Genomic DNA, 23,306 nt, shown 5'->3' with positions numbered 1-23,306 from the left:
TTTAGCAGAGAGTCAGAGATGGCCCGCTGCTGGAACATGGGATGCAGATTGCATCATGAGAGTAGAAGAAGTATTATGGAAAAAGAAAGCCAGACAGTCACAGAAAGATGCCATTGAACTATGGCGTAAGGAATCGCATAGACGCGCAGAGAAAGCGTTCAGAAAGGAAGAGAAAAGTAGGGAGAATTCAGACAAAGCCCGAGAAAACCTATTAATTGACGAAGGTATCCGAGTAAAAACAGAACAAGTAGACAGACAACGAAACACTCTTATGAATGGTATGTATCCTCTTCTGGCCGAGGGTTTGCCTAAGGCCACCCTGGAGGTACCAAAAGATCTGCCACCTCCATTACTCCCGATTAAAGTACATCCCAAGACCGCAAAGGACATTTTCCTTTCTTCCTATTTAGATGATGCTGCCCCTGAATATGCTAATGGTGTGCAGCCACGCACACCACTTGTTGACGACGCTCAACCCCAAGATCATCTGCCCCCACCTCCGCAGCAACAAACTCCTCCTCACGTTCAAAACGTTCCACCTGTTTCTACAGTCCTTCCTGCATCTACACTCTCTACCCTACATCCAACAAATCCTTTTGGACTTGGCACCTCAGGAGGTGCGACAGGAGGTGCGACAGGAGGTTTTTCCACGCCACCGCCAGCACTTAGATTGACTTATAGGGATTTAGCACACCAACGCACACCCCAAACAGCTAATGACAAAATATTTAATGAGCCTCTTACGGATTGTAGATATGATCCAGTACCCGGTAAACACGACAGAATGTTGCTATCATCAGTACGTTTACGACGAGTTTCGACCTATCTAATGACCCTACCAGGAATGATTGGTCATCTAGACAAAATATATAACTTTATCCAAACAGGGCAAGGTCCTGAAAGTATTGGCGAGGCCATGGAATACCAGAAAGTGGAAATGCAAAAATTATTGTTACGCTTCTTCATAAACTGCTTGATCAGAAACAGAGATAGGCCTGAGGTAGATCCGGAGGAAATGCAAGTACTTACCAGATGGGGTCAGAATATAGCAGACGGAAAACATGATAAACAGAAGAGTATAGAAGTTATGCACCGAAAGATCAGAAAAGAAGTAGAACGAATACATGAAAGAAGATTAGAGGCAGATAAAACTGAATCAGAGGGAGAGGAGGAGGAACAGTCAGAAATAAACACAGGACAATTAGAATTACCAGCTAGAGAAATGATAGCTTATGTAGGTAAAGGAAGATCTTTTAATAATACAATACGTCCGATACGTCCAGAATGTAACAGAATTTTTCAAGCAACGATGTCAAATCCAAGGACCCCTGAACACTTATTCCAGGCTACTGATAAATTACTTCAAGAACGAAGGGGGTACCATGTACTCGATTCTATGGATGAACAAGAATTAGCCAGGTCAGCAGTACAATGGGCTGACAGTTCTAAAAAATACAGTGATGATGCGCTAGCACACACGTTTCTGAATCTTACACCAGACGAACAGCGTTTAGCTGGTACATACATGATACAACACCTCCTTATATTGTATAAAAATGAACACTCCGATCCTGGTCCCCTACCTGATATACTGATAGAATTACTCACGAATAAATGGAGAGGTATAGGTACCGATCTAATTAAAGAAATTCTAGAATATCGACACAGATATAGTGCCTTTTTGTGTCCTGAACATGATTCAGCTCCCTCCATGGAAAGAAAAATGTATTACATAGACAGACAGAATCCCTTACGCGAAGTGCACCCAGTTAGGAATGATGATAATACTTTTAGACGCGTGTTCGTGTACACGCCTATAACTAAAATAGAACTATTGGAAATGAAGAAATTAGTGCCCAGCCATGACAAAGATCCAGCAGGTTTTCACCGCGAAATAAAAGACATGTTACTCATGGGTGATTATACCTATCCTGACATTATGAAAATATTGAAAGTATTATTGCCTGCCGGTATTTACGAGAAACTCAAAGAAAAAGAGTGGGAGGTGGGAGACCAAAAGATTGATTGGACAGCATTAGAAAACGAAGAAAATGCCCGAACTACAGGCGTAGGGCTTGGAGACAAAACTAAAGCATTACCAGGATTATTAGTACAAGTATTGCCACGTCTATTAACTACGAAAAAGGAAGACTGGGGAGCAATATCAGCTTGCAAACAGAAACCCGATGAAGACACTAGTGATTTTTATTCCCGATTTGAAAAATGTTTTGGTATTAACAGCGGCCTGAAAGCAAGTAGCGATTCATATCCACATCTTTTTGTAACAAAACTAGTCGAGAATTCCCTGCCACAGGTTAAAAACAGAGTATTGAAAGTTGAGAGCACTTGGCAAGCTAACACTCCTTCGCAAATGTTACAAATGTTACAGTATCACCAGAATAGAATTAGAGAAGAACAAGACCACGAACAAAGACGTATGAAAGACACGAAAATGAAAATGCTCGTTGCCCAGTCAGTTCCAGCTGACGGTCATAAAAAGGGTGCGACACAGTCCAGTAATTCAGCGGTTCCCGTTAAAGGGACATGCAACTATTGTAAACAGCCAGGTCATTATATAAACGATTGTGCAGTTCTGAAACATAATATCTCTACGGGTAAAACCAAGGAGAGACCACGTCCGCCTAGACAGGATCAGATCCAACAACCAGCACCTCAGCATGTACAACCTATGCCGGTTCCACAACAGACCGTAGCGGTACCACAGTCACAGCCTATTGCCGCAACACAAAACACGACACAACAGATGTACCAGTATGCACAAAATGACTATCCAGATTATCAGCGATACACATGAAATAGCCTAGAGAGGGAAGTTGGCGTACCCCTTATTGAGGTTCCCGTAGATCAAGAGGGTCCTTATGTACAGAGTCAGGTATTAGGGAAAGACAGAAAGTTTTTACTTGATACAGGGGCAAGCAGAACAACTATAAGTCACGACGAGGTTCCAGGGGCACCCCTCTCAGGCTCACAAAATATTTCCCTTGGTTTTTCAGGAAAGCCTACTATTAACGAAGTATCACAACCGCTTCCACTTACAGTTGGTCCATTGACACGGACTACAGATTTATTGCTTACTAAATCATGTCCAGAAAACTTGTTAGGTATAAAAACATTGAAAGCTCTAGGAGCTATAATATGTTGTTCTCCGGACGGAGTACGACTATTTTTGCGTGACTTTAAAGGTCACTACGTGTCAAGAGACATGGATCACCGGTTACAGAATCTACCTGCACATTTATGGGCACAAGGCCCCACTGATGTAGGTTGTATGCACATTACACCATATCGAGTCACACTCAAAGCAGGAGTGGTATTACCACGAATGCGACAATACAAGTTACCTCCAGATGCTGTAGTGGCTTTACTGCAAATCATTGACGAGCTCATTGCACAAGGAGTGGTTGTGGAAACCGACTCCAATGTATGTAATTCTCCGATCATTCCGATTCTTAAACGAACTGATCCAAAAGCACCCCCAGTATATCGATTAGTTATTGATCTGCGCGAATTGAATAAATGCATTGTACCACAATATCCCGTGGTCCCAGATATCTCTTCATTACTGACAGCTATTGATTCAGAAGCAACGTTCTTTACTGTAATTGACCTCAAGAACGCCTTTTTTAGCGTCCCAATCGATCCGGAAAGCCAATATTTGTTCGGATTTAGTTTAAATGGACGAAGCTTTAAATTCGCACGCGCACCTCAAGGATTTACAGAAAGTCCTAGCATCTATAGCCAAGCACTGAAAAGACAACTTGACAGTATCCACATGCCAGTTAACACTGCACTGCTTCAGTATGTCGATGATCTGCTGATCACCGCCCGAAGCGAACCCGAATGTGAAAAAGCATCACTGACGGTTTTACATTTTCTGGCCGACAAGGGGCACAAGGTGTCCCCTTCGAAGCTACAATTCTGTGCCCAGCAAGTTGTGTACCTTGGGCACTTGCTGTCCAAGGGGGGGAGACAGCTCACACCTGATCGTATCCAGTTAATTGTAAACATGCCACCACCCAAGACACAAAAGGAGGTACGGGCCTTCATAGGCCTCACTTCGTACTGTAGGCAGTGGATCCCCCAATACGCATTTCTAGCAAAACCACTCATTCAGTTGACAACCCAGGAGGCAGCAACATCGACTGTCCTCCCTTGGACTCCAGAACATACACAAGCTTTTGAAGACTTAAAGAAAGCCTTATGCCAAGCACCTGTTTTAGCGACACCATGTTACAGTAAGCCTTTTACACTTTTTGTTACAGAACGTGAAGGTACTGCCTTGTCAGTACTCACTCAGGAACAAGCAGGATCACACAAGCCGTGTGCTTACTTTTCTAGCACATTAGATCCCGTAGCTCAGGCTCTTCTTGCGTGCCTGAAATCAGTCGCAGCGACAGCTTTAGCGATCAGACAAAGCGATTCCATAGTATTAGGACATCAATTGACAGTACAAGTACCACACGCAGTAGAGGTTCTCTTGAACCGGACACAAACACAACACTTGACTATAGCACGACTGACGGGTTATGAACTAACATTGTTTCAGCCACACATAGAAATCAGACGTTGTAGTACATTAAATCCTGCCACACTTTTGCCATTAAGTGGAACAGACCCACTGGCACATGATTGTATTGAAGTCATTACTATTACGACGAAACCCAGACAAGACTTGACAGACATTCCATTACCAGATCCAGACCTGACATTTTATGTAGATGGTTCATGTATGAGAACAAGTACAGGAGAGTTAGTGGCCGCTTACGCAGTCACGACAGACACTGAAGTCATTGAAACGAATTGTATTAACACTTTATCAGCTCAAGCAGCAGAGCTCATCGCTCTGACACAAGCCTGTATTCAAGCCAAAAATAAAAAAGTTAACATATATACAGATTCACGTTATGCATTCGGAGTTGTCCATGACTTCGGAGTCCTTTGGCAAGAGAGAGGTTATTTGACTTCTCATGGTGCCAACATTCAACACGGTCTCCTCATTCAAGCTCTGTTAGATGCAATACATCTGCCTACTTCGATATCTATCATGAAGTGTAAAGCCCATACAAAAGTCACCGATATTATTTCCCAGGCTAACGATCTAGCAGACCGAACAGCTAAACAGACAGCTCAGAATCGGAATCACGCAACGGACGTGACAAAGACAATAGTTCCGACATCGACACACTGCATGACAGTTAAGGATCCCGCCCTTGATGTAATTGACATACAGACACATGCTACACCAGAGGAAATCAAGAAATGGACTGAATTAGGAGGGATCCAAACAGATCAGGGATGGATGACAAAGGGAAAATCTATATGGTTTCTCCCCGACTCAATGGTTCAAGTTATCATTAACACAATACATAGTCCAGCACATCTAGGAGAAAAAGCTATGCTAGATAGTATTCAAAACATTTGGTTTAATAAACACTTACGAGCTGCAGCCAAACAGAAAGTCCGAACTTGTATGATTTGTTGTCAGTTCAACCCAGGTAAAAGCATTCCTGTAGAGCAAGGTGGATTTCAACCTCCCGATCACCCTTTTGAAGTCCTCCAGATGGATTATATCCAGATGGAACGATGTCGAGGATTCAAATATGTCCTCGTAGTTGTATGTGCTCTTTCCCGTTGGACAGAGGCATATCCCGTCTCAGATTACACTGCCCCGACTACTGCCAAACAGTTAGTTCGTGAATTCTTCCCACGGTATGGTTTGCCCCGTATCGTGTACTCAGATAACGGCCAACCGTTCTCATCCGAGCTAATGAAACACATTTCACTCTTGTTAGGCTATCAATGGAAATTCCACTGTGTCCGACATCCCGAGGCAGCAGGTCTCGTGGAACGTCACAACCAGACTCTGAAAATTCGACTTTCAAAAATCTGTAGAGAGAAAGGTGTCGACTGGATAGTAGCTTTACCAGTTGCACTATTTTACATGAGAATGGTAGCACATTCTCGCACAGGGCTATCCCCGTACGAGGTGGTCTTCGGTAGGCCACCAAATATGTGGGGGACGCCTATACCTCGTAAAATCACTGATGTTGATTGTAATATGCTGACAGATTACCTTGCTTCCTTGATGTCTGCACTACAATCTTGCCGTTCACAGGTAGCTGCAGCCTTTCCCGACAACACCGAGGTGAAGCCCCATGAAGTGGTTCCTGGAGACTTGGTCTTCATAAGAAATTTCGACAGGAGGAGCCCGCTGGAGCCTCGCTGGCAAACGCCAAAACTGGTACTTCTAACCACGAGGACAGCAGTGAAGGTCGAGGGTCGCAAGGGTTGGTTACACTCGAGCCATATCAAGAAATTTCATGGACTACCGTCTGATTTGAACTCTCAGCCCTGCCCCCTTCCACAGACTGATTTAAAACTCCCCCTGGTTGAGAACATCGAATCACAAGAATACAAACTGAAACTAAGGTCTAACAAGTCAGACAATTCGATTGTTTAAGTCCTCTCCTAGGTGAATCGGTTGAATTAGTCTCTGACATGTATCCTCTAGACCGAAATCGAGAGAGAGATAGACAGAAACAGCTCAAGAAACGTGCATATTGTAAATCACTTCATAGTCACTGTATAGTGACATTGTTGATTATGTTTTTTCTAAGTCTTTTGATTATTGCTTTTGGGGGATCCACTGCCTACAGTACGAAGTGAGGCCTATGAAGGCCCGTACCTCCTTTTGTGTCTTGGGTGGTGGCATGTTTACAATTAACTGGATACGATCAGGTGTGAGCTGTCTCCCCCCTGATTATTGCTGCAAGTATACTGTTGCACATGTACTATCCTATATTCAAGCGTGCTCATTCTGCTTACAATGATACTGCCGAACATTCTTTTAGCGAATTACCTTCACATGAGTTGCCCTATAGACTTGCGCTGCGCAACAACACATTCATTAGTATGTTACATCATTCCCATCAGACCAGCAATGCTACAAATTGTTGGATATGTGGCCGACTCCCTCCCTATCAGAAATACAAAGGAGTTCTGCCTCTCTTTCCGTATCCATTCACACACAATGGCTCCTGTGGAGCATGGTTTAGTTTGATTAACTCTTTAGATTCAAACACTGTAGTTTACCAGAGCAACTGGGTATGGGGAAACCTGAACTTAGTTTTGCTTAAAGCCTGTTACCCTAACAAGGAGGGACTTCCTAAAAGGACAGGAACTGACCTAGAAAATGAAGTATATGGATTAGGTAATTTTACACTTAACCTCATGATTCTGAATGTTGAATCTGAAACTGCACTAGTCTTGCCTGCTATGTCCGTATTACCAGTCAAAGGTGAATTATGTGTAAAAAAGAATGGTTCAGTACACCTGGGTCATAGTAAATGTACTACTGTGATCGAATTCAGTGATAAAGGCAAGTCTACATTTAGAGCTTCCCGTCATTCCTACTTCATTTGTGGTCATACCGCATATATACGTTTACCTCTAGATTGGGATGGTACCTGTTACATTGCATTCCTTCTGCCACCTGTTTTCCTAGCCCCTCCTGATTATCATAGGAATACCCATCTAGTACACAATAGACCTCAGAGAGATATCCCGATTGTTGACTACACTGAAACAGCATGGGAACAATATACAGACTTTAATAAAGGTCTCTTTCGTTACATAGGTGTTGTCTCAAATAGTAAACTGATACGTAGATTAACCAGAACCCTTGAAGCAGTAGTGAATGAAACTACCTCTGCCCTAGGCAACTTAACAGAGGAGCAGTCTGCGATGCGGATTGTTGTTCTTCAAAATCGTCTTGTCCTTGACGTCATCCTAGCCGATAGGGGCGGAGCCTGTAGGGTCATCGGATCAAGTTGCTGTGTTTTCATTCCAGAAAACGCGCCATCCGTATATAAAGCCATAACTCGTCTTCACAAGATTGCAAGCCAGATACATCAGAATCCAGGCACCTGGACATGGTCCGGTTGGTTCTGGAGCGTGTTGTCAGCCTGGGGATGGAAAGTCCTATCCTTCCTAGGTATTGGCCTTCTCATAGTATTCAGTTGCTGCCTGTGTCTACAATGTGGACCAGCGATTTGCGGCCTGTGTACCACATCATGTATTCCACGTTCAAATTCTCATTCAAAATCCCGGAAGAAGAAAGAAGAGCAAATGATGTTACATGAACAGATTGATGGATTCCTGAGGATCGATATCTCATGAAGGGTCCGTAGGGGACAAGGAGGGAATGAGGAAATATGAATTTTTATGGTCAATTGTGTCCCCTATCTTAGACCCCAACGGCTCCATGTACATGCTACAAGTACATGTATGTTCCCTCCACTTCAAGCTATGAAGACGCAAATACAATTGTGTCCAACGTTAACATGTCCTCTTTCAGATCTGCCATGAATGGGTCAGATATTCCGTTCCTAAGTATGCCTTGCCACCGTCTTTATATGGTATACTTTTCACGTTTTCCAGCTCTGGCAAGGTAGGCCCTGAATTCTGCCATCGAGCTTTTCCTGCTTCTGCCTCTGAATGCTTCAGCCTGGACCTGTATCTGTATCCATGAACTTTGTCCTACTCCCTGCGCGGCTAACGGTGCCCAGCCCGGCCTGTTGCCTGCCAAAAACTGTATTCAGCCTTCAAGTTATCTGCTCCGCTCCTCGAGAAATGCATTCCTGTCTAGTAGTTTAGGTAAACATCCTTCCAGCTACATAGCAAAGGGCCCGGCCTTACTGTCTCCGTGCAAGTAATTCATGACTTTCGTTACCATGGTAGGCCCATGCCCCCTCGCATCACATGTAGACACTTAGACGCTTGTACACGCACTAGCAGTCAGTATAGAATAGCCTCTGCTTGAGAGACCTTTCCTTCCAGATAATATAGTTCCTTAAACACAAGATATTAGATACGATTTGGAATTAGGTTGTCCTGACATCCCAGACTTCTGTCTCCTCATGTAGGGCTAAATGTCAAGTCCCCTTCACCCTCTAGTTACACGTCAATCACACGTCATGCGGCTGTGCGCGCATCTCTGCCATGTATTTCTGCTGACATTGCAGGATTCTCTTATGGATCCACCCACTTGTGTCATCATCATAATGACGTTTCTAGTACATGCCTTTATGCACGCCTATTGTAACGCCTTTTTCATTACGTATGTGTATTCTTATCTCTCTTCTCAGCTGTAACGCCTTCTGCATATGTCTTTACTGTAATGCATTTACTATAAATATGATAACCTGTCAATAATGTATTGCCTATCCCTTCCCGAACCTTAGTGGTGACGGAACCCGATTGCCTGGTTCGAACCATAATTCTTTTGTAAGGAATAAATTCCCTTTTATAACCTCAAATACCACGGATTCTGCCTCTTATTTTTACTGAGTTATTCTTATTGAATTTTACCGCATAAATTAAGTCTAGGTAATTTAAATTTACCACATAATAACAGTCATTTTTATAGGGTATGTGGTGAAGTATAACTCAACATAACTTGTTGTTTTCCAGTAATGATTATGAATCTGAATAAACATCAATTCCCCTGCATCACTTTATTGCAGTCTGCACATCTATTCCAATCCTGCCAGCTGTATTACTGTAATTTATATGTGTATTAACAGGTTTCATAGCTACAAAACGTAAGAAGCCACCAACCAAGTGTGGCGATCTAGTGCAAGTCTGCAATCTATAAGTATTCCTTAAAGTCGACCATTATATGTATTACAGGGAGGGGAGACCTTCTACAGATGAATCATCATCTGCACTTTTTGAGTCCAGAAGGTAATCCTATCCTTTAGGGAAATTATATTGTCCCCTTCCTCTTTTAGCTTCTTGAATCAATAATATACTTTGTTACTCTGCTCATTTAAGAACATCCCTTTTTAAGATATGGAGATTTGGGCAAGCAGGTGATTTCCTCTTCAGTGTTGTCTGTCGTTTGGCCATGATCAGGGCCAGTTTAATCAATCTGGTCCTGAGCCTGTGTTTTAAGCAGTGGGGATATATACCAAGGAGACATGACCCTGGGTGGTCATTATGTGCCTAGTGTGCTTATTAAGTGAATAGTATAATGGCAACTCAATACGCTGTTAAATTAGCACTAGCTTAGACCATGTGGTACCTGTCAGCTCCCAGTAACCCACATCTAGTGCATACAGCTTGCGGGCATATAAATTCTTTCCTGGTGTGAGAATAGCTCTATGAATATAATAGAAATTCATTCATTTGGAATGTGCATTTCATGAGATTTTGGTAACATTTTCCAGCACCTTCGCCCCAGTCCTCGTTTTCTATTGGGTCGAGAATTTCAACCCCCTGTTTGTCCCTAAGAGAGTTTAAGGGTGTAACAATATCATTCCTCAGTGCCTGATAAAGAAATGTTATAGGTTTCTGTGTGCCCACAGTGAAGTAGGGTGTCATTACTCTTGATGTCTCAAAGATGGCATGCACAGTTCCACCGGAATGTCTGCTTTCCACTTCTCTGTTTCATATCCAAGGCCTACACTGAATATGTTCAGGTGGTGGAACCTGCAGATAACACTGGTGGAAGTTGACAGATCTGCTTCCCAACAGAACAGTTAGATGCGGTGTCTGAATGCGGGAGAGAATTGGTTGAACAAGAGTTTGCTTAAATTGAATGTAACCAAAATGAGAGTATCTGGTTTGGAGAGAGAAACAGCTAGACTGTCAAAGACTGATGGCATTCCTCTACCGTCTTTCTTTAGACAGATGTGATATGCAGCAGTGAAAATAAAAGGTCTGGTGGTGTGTCACATATGGTAGACTAACAGTGACTCCTAAGCCCATCCCCCCAAAGCCAGATCTCTTGGAATCATAAAAAGTATTTTTCTTTTGTTATGCTATGTTGGACAACATCCTTCATGTTTTGATTATGTTAATTGTCTACATATTTGCCACCCAAGCACTCTCTTACTAGGCTGGAGGTCATGGTAAGAGAACTAACTGGCCTGTCAAATTCAACCACTCACCAAGACTTCCACTGGGTAGGAAGTAGTAGACAGCCTTGTTACTTGGGATATTAGCAGTAAGAAGGCAGGAGATTGTCCTTCCTGGCACCCACATTATGGAATGCGCTCCCCTATGATTAAAGGTGTAAGAAAAACCACGTAGATTTTCGAGTTTGCTTGATAACCACAGTAATTCTCTTGAAACACAGCTTAGCATCATTCTGGCAATAGGCAGAACAGCAGAAAGAAACAGTGTCTCTAGTAAGTGCTATAGAAAAGTAGTCACCCACCCATCAAAAGCATGCTCTAGTACTTTGTGAGAAAAGCTACTCTGGTGATCAGCGAGGTGGATGGCCTTCTCTACGATGGAAAACCTACATTTACATCAGATAACGCACACTTTAGAAATCAACATGTAGTAAATAAGGCAAAGCTTTTGGAAATAAAGGGACAGGTAAAATACAACATTGAGATCCCTCAATGGATGAAGATGCAGTGGCCACAGAAAGATATGGGAGCAACTTTTAGCAGAGAATACTACGGAGGAGTGAAATGATGAGGAATGTGCTCTGTAATAGCATGTCACATAAATGCATGAATGTATGTCAGGAATCCACTCACCATTCTTATTGTATCCTATTACTTTGGAATTACAGAGTGTCCACAAACTGAAATAAACCACTTAAATATGAAGATAATAAAATGATGGTATGTTAATGCGTTAGCGTATAAAAAAAAAATATATGTAACCGTCATAGTTTTTTTTTAATTCTAAAGCAGCAGCAGGTAAGTTATGGGCCTCATTGTAACTCACAAAACCTACAAGTTCACAATAAAACATCAAAAAAAGGCCTCTCAAAGTCTACTCGCCCACGTGCTATGGCAAGTCAGATTTTATAAGAGTGAGCTAGTTTTAGGCTTACTGGCCTGTTCTGACGAGTGCTCGAGCTGGCAAAGAGTAGATGTCTATTTAGAAAGTAAATCAGAAAAGAGATGACTTTAAATCTTCTTTTTATCGTGTCACGGTTGCTATGCATTCAAAGGCAGAGGTCAAATGGCAATTCAGAACACTTGGTGATGTACAAATAATAAATATTTGCTGAAACTAGATTTCCGTACATTATCATTTGTGCGCTAAATAATTTTATCATCAAAATTGCATGTCAGTGGGAAAGTTTGGGGCCATTTCAATGGAAAATGTGATGTCTGTAAATGTCAGTGTGATACCACATCATGTTTTAATAATATATTTATTAAAAGTCAGAGTTTTTAAACATGAACTGAGAAACATTCCTGCCCCTTTCGAGATGACAGTGCAATTAGTGAACTAAGAGGCAAGTCAAGGCTCATATGTAGTCTACATGCGAGCTAGATTTTTATTATACATGGATCAAAAGTTTAGTCGATTAAATCAAAATAAAAGTAAAAGTACAGCAGACATGCTAAGTTCATATATTTGAAGGCGTTCTTACATGTATTAATGAAGAAAAGGTGACTCAGTAAAATAAAATATTTGCCTAGGATCACACAATTTGAGGTCAGTTTATGGGTCAATCACATTGCAGTTAGGTCGAGTAGAGTATTCAAGTCACTAGAAGTCTGGAAATATGTCTATGATTTTTCGAGGCTTGCAAAAGATACACATTGACTGAAGGCAGTGTAACATGAAAAAGAGGCCTAACCCTACTTCTGTTCTGTAGCTTGCTTTGGGGAATCGAAGGTATGACAGTCTGCACTTCAGAGCAAGAGAAAAACTGGCATCAAAAGAGGAAAGTACCAGAAAAGAAAACTTTTACCACGTAGGCCACAAACTTGTTTATGCAGACATGCATACCACAGCTAGAGGCTAATAATAGCTGCTTAGGACAGCGACTTGAACAGAAAAGAGCTTACTACATGCATGTACACAATTGATAACTCAAATAATGCTGTTATCCTCCCAGAGATGTAGACTGCTGATTCGTGGATGTCAGTTGCTTATGGAAGTCTACTCTAACACACACAGAAGCACAGAAGACCAGAACAGCATGGGATACTGACCTAAGCAGAATTATAGAACATAGAACACATGGGGCATATCAACCAGTTGTGACCCTCACGGGTGATTTGCTGCACTTTATAAATCCCTGATTGATTGATTGATTGATTGATTGATTGGTAAGTTTTCCGAAAAACATCAGATGTAATTTTAAAAGGGATCAGAGTCCCAAGTGATTGAAAACTGTGGGGCCGATTCACAGAACTAACTTAAGACAAAATCCTAAACTTACTACTTTTGGTATTCACAGAAGTTAGGATTTTGTCTTAAGTTTGTCTTAAGACAAACTTAAGACAGACTTAAGACAGTCTTAAGACAGACTTAAGACAGTCTTAAGACAGACTAAAGACAAACTTAAGACAAACTTAAGACAGACTTAAGACAGACTTAAGACAGACTTAAGACAAACTTAAGACAAAATCCTAACTTCTGTAATTACCAAAAGTAGTAAGTTTAGGATTTTGTCTTAAGTTAGTTCTGTGAATCGGGCCCTGGGTCCTACACACAGACTCAAAGTGAGGAAATATAAGGATATGCAATTTAGAGGATTATTATATGAAACAAAGTAATCAAAATAATGCAGGTAACTGTAGGTGATTGGAATTAATCAAGCTTGCAGGGTTCTTCGGACATGCTGCCTAAACATGACAAAATACAAGCCTTCAGTAGGATGGCCAAGGCCTTCTCCTCCCGGGACAAGAGTTGTAATGGTGCGCTGCGAGGGCCACCGCTAGTCCTCTGAGTGTCCAAGTGCTGGCTGTTGTACTTGGTACGAACTCTCAGCCTGAGATCATTCCACCTCTTCCTAATGTCTCCCTGTATGCTCAGATTGTTACCAACAGCATTTACCCTGTTGGTTATCCTGTCCCACATTTCTATTTTTCTACTGAGAGGAGTCTGCTGGAATAATGTGTGGCTCTACTCTAATGATTTCATCCACCATGACTGTCAACTCTTGCTCAGTAAAGCTAGGATTTATTTTGCAGGCATGGTGAAAAAAGACAAAAATGTGAGTGAGTATGTGAGCGAAGAAGAAACAAGTGATAGAGGTAAAAAGATGCAAAACAATTAAATTTACAGGTAGTGAGAGTGCTTCATGTGAAGGTGAAATAGCCAAAAAATGCAGTAAATGGCTGTCAGTCTCGCTGTGCTGCAGTTTGGAAGCAAAGGATGCTGATCAGGGATGGCGTGTGTTTCAAAGTGCGATTTGCAGGTGTGAACTTGCCAACGCACATCCGGTGTGTATTTTTCAAATTTATCCAATGGTCACTGCTTAAATTTTTTTTTGTCCTGTACCTCGGCGGTCAACCACCATTGGGTAACTGCTGTTTTTTTAGCATCGCTGTGAGAATGCGAGTACGACTGTGTAGTTTTAATACGCTCGGCGGGTGGAACGTGAACAGTGCCAACATTTCAGACCGCCGTGGTCCCACTGGGTTGACTGCCACAGTCACACAGCACAACTCCTAATACAGCGGCCGGTAGATCACCAGCGCAGCGGTGGCGTGAACAACTCGGTTCTTGGGCGGTCGGACCACCAAACTCGTAATAAGCCCCTATATCTTACAACCCTGCTCCCTTTGAACATCGATTCTTTACCAGCATGCTCTGTCACAAACAATGTTATGGACTGAAATACGCTCATTTTATCTATGGTAAGAAAGCTTATCCCTGGCTGCCCTGAGATTGATTTGGGGTCTTTGCGCCGGTTTTGTCATCGTGCCATTAGACTCTCTGCAGAACATCCCCTTCAGCAAAGGCAGAGACGCCATGAGGTGGCCAGGCTAACTAACAGATTATTTTCCATTCCGTTTAAAATTCTATTTCCCAAGTAGATCCTTAAGAGGAGCGCGACACTATGCCCGCATATTGGAAGTAGTCGCTTATACCACTTAGGTTTGATAATTACCCTAGACACCCTAAGAACCCTGCTCCTACAAAATAGAATAACCTTGTGGCCAAGGGAGTGGTTTGTGCCATATTAGAGTCAGAATGTCGCACTTGCATCTCTAATGCCTCTCTTAGTATCCATGAACAGACAGATCACAACATAAAAAGTGTGAAAGAAGTGCACAAAATTTAAAGTGCCTTACACTTGAACTGAAGTATCACCTGGTCTGGGATATCTGGAAAATGGGAAATAAAGATGTCTGACATAGTTATACCAGTAGTTCTTGTCGTATTAACCTTTTATATTTCGATTAAACTGGGCCTCTGCATCATTCGAAATGCTTGCAAAAACAAAGGTGTTGCCCATGCTTACCCGCTTGATATTGTTGATGATGAAGAGGATGACAACGTGATAGTGATGAATTCAATATAGAACTGATAATTATCTATTCTGTTAAGTTGTAAGATTACACCTTTTAGTTAAAAAGAGTAGCCTGAGAGCCTATTTTATTACAAATATATCCTTATAGGTAGCTGCCTGTAATAACATTTTCCAAATGTGTTTTTGTGCCTGCTTATAGCACTACCAGAGCCCTAGCATTATTGCACATTAACACCCATTTTGTTACCCCATGTTGTACATTGCTCATTTTGCCTGTCTGTTCCAGTGAGCAAAGCCTTCTTCTTAAATTGGCATAAGGAACCGGGAACTGCAGGTTTAGGGAAGCCAGCCCTTTTTCAATTGCTTTTTGTAACTTCGTTCATGTCCCTGCCACATACTTCTCACGAGAAGAACCAGACACCTTCTCAGTTAGTATCTACCTCAAGTTTCTATTTGTCACATGTTCTGTCCTTCACTTATTGCATTGAGAAAAGAATGTATAAATAAAGAACGAAATGTATAGATATTAGTATTATGTGCTCCAACTGATAAGACGCAGAAGCCCTGATCTGGCTGAAATTGCTAATTGCACTTGAACATTTTTTTTGATGCTTGCTTGCTTTTTAGGTTGAGCCTAGCGGAACGCGCATGCGCTGCTCTATGGGAGGCTGCTTGTGAGCACTCCAAACGTCTCCGTGTGTCTAGGACTTCCCCCATGCATTAGATTGGTTGTTGCCTGTGTCATTTACTTGTCGTAGCCTGCAAATGGCTAAAGGCGGGCGCATGTCCCACCTCTTTAGCAAATGTTCACTCCCACAGCATTTTGCTTGCGGGAGCGAGCAGCGGCGGCAGGGTGGCAGCTGCTTTCCTTACATTCCTCACATGCTAGCAGATGACCCTTTCAGCAGCGCCGCAAGCCGTCACTTAAACAATAGCATCTGTGCCTAAAATGACGTGCTTTCCCTTTCACTTGTTTTAGTCGGACTCCCTTGGTGGCTGTGCTGCCGGCAGCTGAAGTGTGTGCTCTTTCACTTAAGCAAGCCCGTCAGCTCCTCCTCGTATGTCTGAATTCTGCATTGTAGACCCAGGACCTGACCAACCCCACCCCCAACTTCTTCACTCTCAGTGGAGCGCAGAGACGGCGTCTGCCTTTCCTCATCTGCTACCACTTACAAGGGGGCACACTGCAGACACAGATTAGGCAGGGAAAGGGCTCTAAGGGTGGGGGCTCAGTGGAAACCTCTCAGCCACCTAAACAACACCCACCTGCACTATCAGCCCCTGCACATTAACGTAAACATGCATTTTTTTTAGGCTGGGGGAAGGAATAAACTGTTGAACACGTTTCACGTCATGATAACATTTTGTAAGTTTGAAACCACAAAAGATTTCATTTCAAGGTCTTTCCCATCCTCTCCCTCAAAATTCAATATTCATAGTCCTGCTACTCAAGGTGTTGATTTGTTTGTTTTACGGTTAACTACACACAACCTCTTTTACTGATAAGTATAGCATGATTACAAAGCGCCAGCATATGCAGGCCTGCAACTATGGAGCCCTACTAAACACTTGTGAATAACTGATAACCAGACAAGTACTGTTGTTTTCTTGTTGGGTCAAGCATCAGCATGCATGCGCTGTCGCAGGACTTGCTGTAAACACTCTACCAGAGTGTAATCTGGCAGTATGGCCTGCTTCTGGTAATTGGCTAATTTGTGTGTTGCCATTTTGTTTCCTTGCTCCTTATTTGTTCCCAGTCCGATACATTATTTCCGGTCTTACCCGAGGAGCACCAGCTAATTACTGTTCCCTTACTCTCGTAAGTGTTATCGTGTTATTTGTGGACTACTTTATTCAGTTGCCTTTGACAAGGGTAGCCGCTTGTTTATATTTGCATTGCGCTTTCACTTTAAGTCCAAGCGCGATGCAAAAAGAAACACGCGGCTGCCCTGACTACTTGCTTTTTCTTCTTGCAGTTTCACCCTTTTAAAGGGCCGCACCACCGTTATGTAGGATGAAATTCGGATCAGTGATAACATCTGCAAGTTCCGGGTTCTAAGCTAAGGTTCTTTTTATTTTTCACTTTTCTTGGAGTTTAAAAAATGAATGCGACTGTAAATGTGTTATTTCATTGGCAAATGCGTCTCATTAGTACAATTATATTCTGTAATCTGTGTGCACCAGCCTGTTAGTAACGATGTTATGTCTGGCATACCTTAAAAAGTGCATATGTTAAAAAATCTAAAATTATTCAGAAGGAATGCTAATGAACTGCCAATAAGGAAGTAAAGAAATGTATCTCCACTGCACCCAGTAAGCTTACCATCAATAATGAAAAAGATAGACCCCGCCTCCCACACTGTTCAGCGCTCAGATTGTGTGAAGCAATTTATCAGAGGACTCTTCAGGAGTCAGAGCTTGGATACACGCGATATTGTCTCGTGTGTCATGGGTGAACGGATACAGGAACTAGTGATAAACGAATGTCTGCTAGACTGCGCGGGGCAGATGACCACGTTAGGCGCTTCGATAAGAATGTCATTAGAAGACTTTTCTTCATTCAATCAGACTCTGTTGACAGATGTAAATTGCACTGGAGATGCCACAGGATTTTGGCCATGGCTAAATCTCCACCACTGGCCGGAATCCCCACCTCCGGGCCGGAAGCTCCGCCTCCGGGCCGGAAGCTCCGCCTCCAGGCCGGAATTTCCGGCCCGAGTGCGGACGTAAAGTTAGTAGTCGTAAATCCATTCTGTGAATACCAAAAGTAGTAAGTGCATTCTGTGAATACCAAAAGTAGTAAGTGCATTCTGTGAATACCAAAAGTAGTAAGTTTAGGATTTTGTCTTAAGTTAATTCTGTGAATCGGGCCTAGTGACTTTTTAATGCATCTTGGACAAATGCCCTTGAGAACTAAGATGGAGACTTATAAAGCTAAGTGTATTCCTCTCTCCACATTTGGATGTGGTATTTGGTGTTATGTGAACTGTGAACCGATTGGGGTAGCAGTGAATACATTTCTCAGGGGTCTCCTTGGAGTTGGTCAATGTATTTCCACTGAGATATTGCATGAAGAGTTTGGGATACATTGTAGATTACTTTTGGATGCGACTTCTTTTGCTTTGGTGTGCAGTATGGCTGAAGGAAGAACTATCTCTTAATAGATCAGTTATTTATGACTGTATGCAGCAGGATAATATGGTTAATATTCCCTGGTTGGTCTACGTTAAAGAGAATTTCAAAACCCTTGGGAGACCAGAGCTATTCACAAATCCCCACGGAATTATTAAACATGATGTTGCGTGGATAAGAGAGGTATTTTATAGCAGATTTGCTGTTGAGAAGGAAGCTTCAGCTCTGGCCAAGCCAAGCCAATATTTCGAAGATATGCTATGATTAAAACTGTTAATGAGAAGGAAGGCAGCGAGGGTTGGGAATGTTTGATATCCATCTACATCACTGTATGCACATGTACTGTACTGATTAACTTGATAAATGCTGTCTACCTATTTTTGTATGGCTGTCAATAAAACCAATAAACATATTGTTAAAAAGAAAAAAACTGTTAATGGGATTGAGCCAAACCTTCTTTTGGATATGCTTATTCAGCAGCTTTATCTGTTGACCTAATTTAGGTTGGGTCTGTTTAACCAATTGATCTGCCACAAGGGTCACTGGTATACCATCATTGAACCACCTATATGCAGGTGTAATCTGTTACCTAAATGTGAAACCTTGCATATTGCTTTGATTTGTCCTCTGTATAAATCTCTCCGGCATAAGTACATAAAACCGCTTTTTCCGCATGGTTGCGGAGACGTACGTTTTTAAGTCATGAGGGTGTCCAAAGAAATGGGATAGTAAATGGGGGAAATGGAATGAGTACCGGGGTATCCTATGTATCTCCCCATCGGTGGAACTAGAAATGCAGCGTAACAGAGAAAGGGATATGGACATACTGTGATCATAACATTTCCCACCGGAGCTAATGTAATGAGATTCGTGACAAATTTGATGTACAGTATGAAACATGTATGTGATTTTACTTTTGAACTTAATAAAAAGATTACCCCCCCCCCCCAAAAAAACGCTTTTTCCTTCCTTGGATTTTTATCAGGCTAGTTATATTTACAACTTTTAGAAGCACAATAAGTATGTTTTAATGCGTCAAAGTTCCTTATGAGGGTTTATAGTTCTGCATGACTGAGTTCGACCCACAGGATCACAAGCACTGATGACTTTTATATCTGTATATTGTGTTATTTTAATGTATTTTAAGTATAAACATGATGGACTTTTTATATATGACACTTGCATGATTTTATTCAAAATCAAATAAAGAAATATTGAGTAGATGGTCCAGTGCATTGTGGGAAACATAGTCCTGACTTCCAGCAAGTTTCAGGCAGCTACCATTTCCCCCCAGACTTCTGGACGTCAAAATAACTTCATGTTGACCTTACCGCTGCCAAGGCCTGTCCTTCAATCACCACCTTCACTTGATGCTGCAACCCAAGGGAACACCACAGTACCATCAGCCAACTACAGTAGTGGCCCCGTTGTTGACTTTTTGCACCTGTTTCCTCACCAGCACCGTGTAAATATTAAAACCAGCTCCCCGTAGCTCCCACTTCAGCACCAAGGACAACCAGAACAAATCTGCACCTGGGCATCTTGAGCCAGGTGAAATGGAACTAATTGTCGCGGCTTGGTCCAGGGACCGGCATCACCTTAACTCCCAGTTGGTTCTACGCAACTCGACCTGCAAGTGACCGATTGTTACTAGTGCTTTTTACCATTGGCCGCAATGCTATGGTTCTGCAGTATTTCATTTCACAGATTTATTTTTTGTTCTAGATTCCATAACTCTGGTTGAACTTATCCGATTGACATTGTTTTGGTGTCTCAATTTATATAAAAATCTCATTTATTTTTATAAATTGGTGACAGATTTTTTTCGAGTTGTTTCAATTACTTATCGTCCATGTTAGCACACTGAAATGCTTAACACATGTTCCTCTAGTAAAGTCTGACTACTCTTTGCCACTCTACCAGGACTGAGCTAAGGATTTATTTTTGTGAATCTAAGGATCATCTTTGGAGTATTGTGAGAGTATTGCATAGTGGAGCCTAACCAGCATTACTACTTATTCTCCCCCTTCCTACAATTTTTATAATGAATAAAGTTGTAAACAGCAGTTATGATGCAGCAAAAATGGGTAATCAAATGCCCTGTAGTACAGGGTAGCAGCAGAATCCATATATTCTCAATGATGAATTTGCAGGGAGTAGTGCGCAATGATGGTGCCTGAGGGGTTTGGAGGATTGCATACTTTAAGCAGTCCTAAAGGTAGACCAAAGTGGGCAATACATAGATGGAGAAGTAAATGGCAATTTCATTTTGTTTTTGATTGATACAGTAGCTACTGGTTCTACAGTTTGTTCTGTGGAGGTCCCAACCCTACCTCCTTAGGGAAGAGAAGTCCAAGTTGCAGGTATCAGCAATAAACACATTGCTAATCAGGTTACAGCAGAAGTTCCAGTTAAAACTGGTCAGATGAAGAATACGCACCAATTTATATTGTGTGATTCAAGTCCTGTGAACTTGTTGAGAAGAGACTTGCTTGGCAAAATGAATTGTGTGCTTTGTTGTACACTAGATGGTGTTGCAATTGAGACACAAGATTAGGATTCTATGCTTAAAATACATCAAATCAAGAGTTGAGTTATTCCCAGTTTTAATCAAGGAAGACCTGTCTCTGGATTTAAGACATACTGTCAAAGATAAGATATGGAATTTTTCTGGAAAGGCGATTGGATTGATTAAAAGAGCAAAGACCTTCACATAAAGTTTAAACTTGAAGCAGTATTCCCTAGAATAAGACAGTACAGATTTACAAAAGAGGCAGAATAACAAATAAAGTCAGTGAAAAGCTGATTGAGCAGGGAATCCTTATGGAGGTACTTGGTCGTCCTTGTAACTCGCCTGTCATGGAAATTTAAAAGCCGAATGACAAGTGGAGAATCGTAGAGAATTTATGCAAGAATAATAAAATTGTTGCTTTATGTAGTTCAAGCACTGAATCCAGCAGTGAGTTTGTATCAAATTCCAACGGAGGCAGAATGAAATATAGTCACTGACTTATGCCAAGCATTCTTCTCAATTCCTTTGCATGAGGAATCACAATTATTTATGCATTTACATTTTTGCTTAAAGTTCTTATGTGGTGTAGAATCCCACAAGGGTATACGGAAAGTCCTTTGGTTTTTAGCCAAATCTTGAAAAAAGATTTAGAAAGTTTGAAGTTGCCATGCAAATCATTCTTCATGCAATATATTGTTTACCTACTGATCACATCCAAGACAAAAGAGGACTGTAAACTTGATACAATTGCCCTGTTGAATCATCTAATTGAAAATGGGTATAAGGTTACACCAACTAAGATGCAGTATTGTAAAAAGGAAGTAATCGATATTGGACACCAATTGAAAAGGGTGTGAGAAAAGTATTTAAAGAACACATTTCTGCAATTCTGAAATTGAGTTATCCAACTACCAACAGGGAGGGTTGGATGTTTTTTTAATGGTTGGGTTTTGTTGGTAGTGGATTCCAAACTTTTCCTTGCTCACAAAGCATTTAGTGAAATTGACATGTAGTGAGGTTCAAGATCTGATACTATTTGACGATAGATGCATTTGAGAAATTAAAAGAGAGTTTGTGTCATGCGCCCGCACTCGGGTATCCTGATTACAATTTGAATTTTTTTTCAGTTTTGTCATGAGAGAAATGGATGTACATTTTCGATTCTTACACAGCAATATGGAGGTTTAATGCGCCCAGTGCATACCTTTTTTTAAAATTGGATCAAGTAGCTGTGAGGCTTCCAGGTTGTTTGAAATTGGATACAGCAGTTTGCATTGCCACTGAACAAAGTGAAGGGATTGTGATGGGCCATACTTTAATGTATGTGTCCCACAATCAGTTGAAATTCTTTTGACAAGAATGAGAACCCAGCATATAACGGACATTTGACTGACTTGCTCAGATCATACTGGCATCAGAGAACATTTCTATTTGGAGATGCAACATTTTAAACCCAGCAACACTAATTCCTATTTCAGAGAAGAGTTGTGAAGACATGGAGATTGATGACATACCAGATCATGACTGTCTGGAGGTGACTGAGTTTTATGCAAAGTCAGGACCGGATATTAAAGAAATGGCTGACCTGACATTGTTTGCTGATGGTTCTTGTTTAAGAGACTAACATGGAGCATTGAGAGCTGCCTATGTAACTTCAGCAAACGTGCCAGAATCAATTGCATTGACTAAAGCTTCTTGTTTATCAGAGAAGTTGGATGTAATGATTTATGCAGAAAGCCACATATGGTTTTAGAGTTATCAATGACTATGGTCAGCTATTTTTCACAAAGGGGTTTTATGACATCTACATGAGCCCCAATTAAAAATGGTGTTTACATGTGGGCGTTGTTGAAAGCTATACAAATGAAATTGCAGTTGTAAAATGCATTGCTCATAAGGCTGAGAAGGATAAGATCACACTTGGAAACAAGTATGTGGACTATGTGGCGACATAATGTTGTGCACTACACGATGAGATATGCACAAGAGGTTGAAAATGGGAAAATATGAACTGATTCAGTATAAAATGTAGAAAATGTGAATTGATTCTTTATAGGTCAATATAGATTTATTTGAGCGAGTTGATGGATTCGCAGGAAGATGCACAGGGGAGTGAGAAATGAAAGGGGGAGAAGTTAGACTCCAAAAAGACTTATCAGCATTTGTATGTGATACTGAGCATAAGTATGGGCTACCTGATTCAATGATGTCTCCTATGTGTAAGCACTTGCACAATAGGATTTAAGCAGGTAGCGATAGTAAAGTTTGAGTTTTCAAAAGGTACGGGGAAAAGACAGTATTTTGAAATGTTGCTGAAAATGTTTGCAGTTGCTGTTTGGTGTGTCATTTAAAAAATCAAGGCAAAAGAACAGTTACTGTTATGAATCATATTGACAAATC

The sequence above is a fragment of the Triturus cristatus genome, chromosome 6 (assembly GCF_964204655.1).
Source record: "Triturus cristatus chromosome 6, aTriCri1.1, whole genome shotgun sequence".
Classification (NCBI taxonomy): domain Eukaryota; kingdom Metazoa; phylum Chordata; class Amphibia; order Caudata; family Salamandridae; genus Triturus; species Triturus cristatus.
Note: the sequence above shows the minus strand (reverse complement) of the source record.